Source organism: Oncorhynchus keta, unplaced genomic scaffold (genome assembly GCF_023373465.1).
Source record: "Oncorhynchus keta strain PuntledgeMale-10-30-2019 unplaced genomic scaffold, Oket_V2 Un_contig_624_pilon_pilon, whole genome shotgun sequence".
Taxonomy (NCBI): domain Eukaryota; kingdom Metazoa; phylum Chordata; class Actinopteri; order Salmoniformes; family Salmonidae; genus Oncorhynchus; species Oncorhynchus keta.
The window spans coordinates 269778-277458 of NW_026288755.1; positions in this window are offsets into that span (position 1 = coordinate 269778).

The following is a 7681-nucleotide window of genomic DNA, read 5'->3' on the forward strand; positions in this document are numbered from 1 at the left end:
TCCATCATTAAGGGTAACTAACCAAGTCAATCCCAGCCTCTGACTGACCATCATTAAGGGGTAACTAACCAAGTCAATCCCAGCCTCTGAATGACCATCATTAAGGGGTAACTAACCAAGTCAATCCCAGCCTCTGACTGACCATCATTAAGGGGTAACTAACCAAGTCAATCCCAGCCTCTGACTGACCATCATTAAGGGGTAACTAACCAAGTCAATCCCAGCCCAGACCATCATTAAGGGGTAACTAACTGTCAATCCCAGCCTCTGACCATCATTAAGGGGTAACTAACCAAGTCAATCCCAGCCTCTGACTGACCATCATTAAGGGGTAACTAACCAAGTCAATCCCAGCCTCTGACTGACCATCATTAAGGGGTAACTAACCAAGTCAATCCCAGCCTCTGAAGGACCATCATTAAGGGGTAACTAACCAAGTCAATCCCAGCCTCTGAAGGACCATCATTAAGGGGTAACTAACCAAGTCAATCCCAGCCTCTGACTGACCATCATTAAGGGGTAACTAACCAAGTCAATCCCAGCCTCTGAATGACCATCATTAACCAAGTCAATCCCAGTAATGACCATCACCAAGTCAATCCCAGCCTCTGAATGACCATCATTAAGGGGTAACTAACCAAGTCAATCCCAGCCTCTGACTGACCATCATTAAGGGGTAACTAACCAAGTCAATCCCAGCCTCTGAACTGACCATCATTAAGGGGTAACTAACCAAGTCAATCCCAGCCTCTGACTGACCATCATTAAGGGTAACTAACCAAGTCAATCCCAGCCTCTGAACTGACCATCATTAAGGGGTAACTAACCAAGTCAATCCCAGCCTCTGACTGACCATCATTAAGGGGTAACTAACCAAGTCAATCCCAGCCTCTGACTGACCATCATTAAGGGGTTAACCAAGTCAATCCCAGCCTCTGACTGACCATCATTAACTAACCAAGTCAATCCCAGCCTCTGACTGACCATCATTAAGGGGTAACTAACCAAGTCAATCCCAGCCTCTGACTGACCATCATTATCCCAGCCTCTGGGGTAATCTAACCAAGTCAATCCCAGCCTCTGACTGACCATCATTAAGGGGTAACTAACCAAGTCAATCCCAGCCTCTGAAGGACCATCATTAAGGGGTAACTAACCAAGTCAATCCCAGCCTCTGGGTGACCATCATTAACTAACCAAGTCAATCCCAGCCTCTGAAGGACCATCATTAAGGGGTAACTAACCAAGTCAATCCCAGCCTCTGACTGACCATCATTAAGGGGTAACTAACCAAGTCAATCCCAGCCTCTGACCATCATTAAGGGGTAACTAACCAAGTCAATCCCAGCCTCTGACTGACCATCATTAAGGGGTAACTAACCAAGTCAATCCCAGCCTCTGAATGACCATCATTAAGGGGTAACTAACCAAGTCAATCCCAGCCTCTGACTGACCATCATTAAGGGGTAACTAACCAAGTCAATCCCAGCCTCTGAATGACCATCATTAACTAACCAAGTCAATCCCAGCCTCTGAATGACCATCATTAAGGGGTAACTAACCAAGTCAATCCCAGCCTCTGACTGACCATCATTAAGGGGTAACTAACCAAGTCAATCCCAGCCTCTGACTGACCATCATTAAGGGGTAACTAACCAAGTCAATCCCAGCCTCTGACTGACCATCATTAAGGGGTAACTAACCAAGTCAATCCCAGCCTCTGAAGGACCATCATTAAGGGGTAACTAACCAAGTCAATCCCAGCCTCTGACTGACCATCATTAAGGGGTAACTAACCAAGTCAATCCCAGCCTCTGAAGGACCATCATTAAGGGGTAACTAACCAAGTCAATCCCAGCCTCTGAATGACCATCATTAAGGGGTAACTAACCAAGTCAATCCCAGCCTCTGACTGACCATCATTAAGGGGTAACTAACCAAGTCAATCCCAGCCTCTGACTGACCATCATTAAGGGGTAACTAACCAAGTCAATCCCAGCCTCTGACTGACCATCATTAAGGGGTAACTAACCAAGTCAATCCCAGCCTCTGACTGACCATCATTAAGGGGTAACTAACCAAGTCAATCCCAGCCTCTGGGTGACCATCATTAAGGGGTAACTAACCAAGTCAATCCCAGCCTCTGACTGTCCATCATTAAGGGGTAACTAACCAAGTCAATCCCAGCCTCTGAAGGACCATCATTAAGGGGTAACTAACCAAGTCAATCCCAGCCTCTGGGTGACCATCATTAAGGGGTAACTAACCAAGTCAATCCCAGCCTCTGACTGACCATCATTAAGGGGTAACTAACCAAGTCAATCCCAGCCTCTGAAGGACCATCATTAAGGGGTAACTAACCAAGTCAATCCCAGGTGACCATCATTAAGGGGTAACTAACCAAGTCAATCCCAGCCTCTGACTGACCATCATTAAGGGGTAACTAACCAAGTCAATCCCAGCCTCTGACTGTCCATCATTAAGGGGTAACTAACCAAGTCAATCCCAGCCTCTGAATGACCATCATTAAGGGGTAACTAACCAAGTCAATCCCAGCCTCTGAATGACCATCATTAAGTAACCAAGTCAATCCCAGCCTCTGACTGACCGTCATTAAGGGGTAACTAACCAAGTCAAACCCAGCCTCTGAATGACCATCATTAAGGGGTAACTAACCAAGTCAATCCCAGCCTCTGACTGACCATCATTAAGGGGTAACTAACCAAGTCAATCCCAGCCTCTGAAGTACCATCATTAAGGGGTAACTAACCAAGTCAATCCCAGCCTCTGGGTGACCATCATTAACTAACCAAGTCAATCCCAGCCTCTGAAGGACCATCATTAAGGGGTAACTAACCAAGTCAATCCCAGCCTCTGACTGACCATCATTAAGGGGTAACTAACCAAGTCAAACCCAGCCTCTGAAGGACCATCATTAAGGGGTAACTAACCAAGTCAAACCCAGCCTCTGAATGACCATCATTAAGGGGTAACTAACCAAGTCAATCCCAGCCTCTGACTGACCATCATTAAGGGGTAACTAACCAAGTCAATCCCAGCCTCTGAAGTACCATCATTAAGGGGTAACTAACCAAGTCAATCCCAGCCTCTGGGTGACCATCATTAACTAACCAAGTCAATCCCAGCCTCTGAAGGACCATCATTAAGGGGTAACTAACCAAGTCAATCCCAGCCTCTGACTGACCATCATTAAGGGGTAACTAACCAAGTCAATCCCAGCCTCTGACCATCATTAAGGGGTAACTAACCAAGTCAATCCCAGCCTCTGACTGACCATCATTAAGGGGTAACTAACCAAGTCAATCCCAGCCTCTGACTGACCATCATTAAGGGGTAACTAACCAAGTCAATCCCAGCCTCTGACTGTCCATCATTAAGGGTAACTAACCAAGTCAATCCCAGCCTCTGAAGTACCAGCATTAAGGGGTAACTAACCAAGTCAATCCCAGCCTCTGACTGACCGTCATTAAGGGGTAACTAACCAAGTCAATCCCAGCCTCTGAATAACCATCATTAAGGGGTAACTAACCAAGTCAATCCCAGCCTCTGACTGACCGTCATTAAGGGGTAACTAACCAAGTCAATCCCAGCCTCTGAATAACCATCATTAAGGGGTAACTAACCAAGTCAATCCCAGCCTCTGAAGTACCATCATTAAGGGGTAACTAACCAAGTCAATCCCAGCCTCTGGGTGACCATCATTAACTAACCAAGTCAATCCCAGCCTCTGAAGGACCATCATTAAGGGGTAACTAACCAAGTCAATCCCAGTCTCTGGGTGACCATCATTAACTAACCAAGTCAATCCCAGCCTCTGACTGACCATCATTAAGGGGTGACTAACCAAGTCAATCCCAGCCTCTGACTGACCATCATTAAGGGGTAACTAACCAAGTCAATCCCAGCCTCTGAAGGACCATCATTAAGGGGTAACTAACCAAGTCAATCCCAGCCTCTGAAGTACCATCATTAAGGGGTAACTAACCAAGTCAATCCCAGCCTCTGGGTGACCATCATTAACTAACCAAGTCAATCCCAGCCTCTGACTGACCATCATTAAGGGGTAACTAACCAAGTCAATCCCAGCCTCTGAAGTACCATCATTAAGGGGTAACTAACCAAGTCAATCCCAGCCTCTGGGTGACCATCATTAACTAACCAAGTCAATCCCAGCCTCTGAAGGACCATCATTAAGGGGTAACTAACCAAGTCAATCCCAGCCTCTGACTGACCATCATTAACTAACCAAGTCAATCCCAGCCTCTGAATGACCACCATTAAGGGTAACTAACCAAGTCAATCCCAGCCTCTGAATGACCATCATTAAGGGGTAACTAACCAAGTCAATCCCAGCCTCTGACTGACCATCATTAAGGGTAACTAACCAAGTCAATCCCAGCCTCTGAATGACCATCATTAAGGGGTAACTAACCAAGTCAATCCCAGCCTCTGAAGGACCATCATTAAGGGGTAACTAACCAAGTCAATCCCAGCCTCTGAAGTACCATCATTAAGGGGTAACTAACCAAGTCAATCCCAGCCTCTGGGTGACCATCATTAACTAACCAAGTCAATCCCAGCCTCTGAAGGACCATCATTAAGGGGTAACTAACCAAGTCAATCCCAGCCTCTGAATGACCATCATTGAGGGGTAACTAACCAATGCTGATGCTCCAGATACTCAACTAGTCTAAAGAAGGCCAGTTGTATTGCTTCTTTAATCAGAAAAACAGTTTTCAGCTGTACTAACATAATTGCAAAAGAGTTTTCTAATGATCAATTATCCTTTTAAAATGATAAACTTGGATTAGCTAACACAACGTGCCATTGGAACACAGGAGAGATGGTTGCTGATAATGGGCCTCTGTTCGCCTATGTAGATAATCCATTAAAAATCAGTCGTTTCCAGCTACAATAGTTATTTACAACAATAACACTGTATTTCTGTATTTCTGATCAATTTGATGTTATTTTATTTTAATGGACAACAAAAATGATTTTTCTTTAAAAAACAAAGGCATTTCCAAGTGACCCCAAACTTCTGAACGGTAGTGTACGTCTGCTTTCTAATTGAATCCAACCTCAACGATGTCACACAATGTCACACATTGATGAATTAGCTTTAAAGTAACATTTAAAACTCCTATTATTATGAGTCAGTCTATCCATCATGTCTGCAAATATCCTGAGGGGAAAACAATCAATCACAGATCTGGAGCACAGTAAAAACCCTACGCCAGGCCAGGCTAGTAGAGCCCTGAGTCAGTGATGAATGAGGTAAAAGAATCCGCCATGCACCTTTTCACTTCTCCATTCTATCCCTGCACCTCTATCCCTGCACCCCTCTCTCTTTCTCTCTCTCTCTCCAGGAACAATGTCCAGGAGCCTTTGAGAATAGCCTGAGTCTCTCTGGGTGAAAGTGCCACAGTGGAAACCAACCATTGTGCTAAGATTAAAGAGGACACGCACATACACACTACATGCACACACACACTACACGCACACACTACACGGACATACACGCACACACACACACACACTACACACACGCACACTACATACCACACACGCACGCACGCACGCACTACACACACACGCACACTACATACCACAAACACACTACACACACGCACACACACTATACACACACACACACACACACACACACACACACACACACACACACACACACACACACACACACTGCACAGCGTGTGCCTAACACACACATAACTAACACTAACCACACACACACACACACACAGACCTAACGTTCCAGGGCCGACACATCTGAGACTGCATGTCACTGAACCAGAGTGGGCCTAACACACAAATAACTAAGAGGGCCACTAACCAGGACACAAAGAACTGAGTGGGTCACTAACCAGGACACAAAGAACTGAGAGGGCCCCTAACCAGGACACAAAGAACTGAGAGGGCCACTAACCAGGACACAAAGAACTGAGTGGGTCACTAACCAGGACACAAAGAACTGAGAGGGCCACTACACCAGGCCACTAACACAAAGAATTGAGTGGGTCACTAACCAGGACACAAAGAACTGAGAGGGCCACTAACCAGGACACAAAGAACTGAGAGGGCTCACTAACCAGGACACAAAGAACTGAGTGGGTCACTAACCAGGACACAAAGAACTGAGAGGGCCACTAACCAGGACACAAAGAACTGAGTGGGCCACTAACCAGGACACAAAGAACTGAGAGGGCCACTAACCAGGACACAAAGAACTGAGTGGGTCACTAACCAGGACACAAAGAACTGAGAGGGCCACTAACCAGGACACAAATAACTGAGAGGGCCCCTAACCAGGACACAAAGAACTGAAAGGGCCACTAACCAGGACACAAAGAACTGAGAGGGCCACTAACCAGGACACAAAGAACTGAGAGGGCCACTAACCAGGACACAAAGAACTGAGAGGGCCACTAACCAGGACACAAAGAACTGAGAGGGCCACTAACCAGGACACAAAGAACTGAGAGGGCCACTAACCAGGACACAAAGAACTGAGTGGGTCACTAACCAGGACACAAAGAACTGAGAGGGCCACTAACCAGGACACAAAGAACTGAGAGGGCCACTAACCAGGACACAAAGAACTGAGAGGGCCACTAACCAGGACACAAAGAACTGAGAGGGCCACTAACCAGGACACAAAGAACTGAGAGGGCCACTAACCAGGACACAAAGAACTGAGAGGGCCACTAACCAGGACACAAAGAACTGAGAGGGCCCCTAACCAGGACACAAAGAACTGAGAGGGCCCCTAACCAGGACACAAAGAACTGAGAGGGCCACTAACCAGGACACAAAGAACTGAGAGGGCCACTAACCAGGACACAAAGAACTGAGAGGGCCCCTAACCAGGACACAAAGAACTGAGTGGGCCACTAACCAGGACACAAAGAACTGAGACACATCACTTCTAACCCAATGCCTAACCCTAACCTTAACCACACTGCTAACCATAATGCCTAACCCTAACCACACTGCTAACCCTAATGCCTAACCCTAACCTTAACCACACTGCTAACCACTAACCCTAACCACACAGCTAACCCTAATGCCTAAAACCTTAACCACATCTAACCCTAATCCTAATAGGGTTAACCACACTGCTAACCCTAATGCCTAACCCTAACCTTAATCACACTGCTAACCCTAATGCCTAACACTAATAGGGTTAACCTTAACCACACTAACTAATAGGGTTAACCACACTGCTACATCACTAATAGGGTTAACACATCCACACTGCTAACACACTACACTAATCACTAATAGGGTTAACACCTAACCACTAACAGCTAACCCTAATGCCTACATAACCTTAACATCACTACTAGGGTTAACCATAATGCCTAACCCTAACACATCTACACATCACTAATAGGGTTAACACATCTACACATCACTAATAGGGTTAACACATCTACACATCACTAATAGGGTTAACACATCTACACATCACTAATAGGGTTAACACATCTACACATCACTAATAGGGTTAACACATCTACACATCACTAATAGGTTTATCACTAATAGGGTTAACACATCTACACATCACTAATAGGGTTAACACATCTACACATCTACACATCACTAATAGGGTTAACATCTACACATCACTAATAGG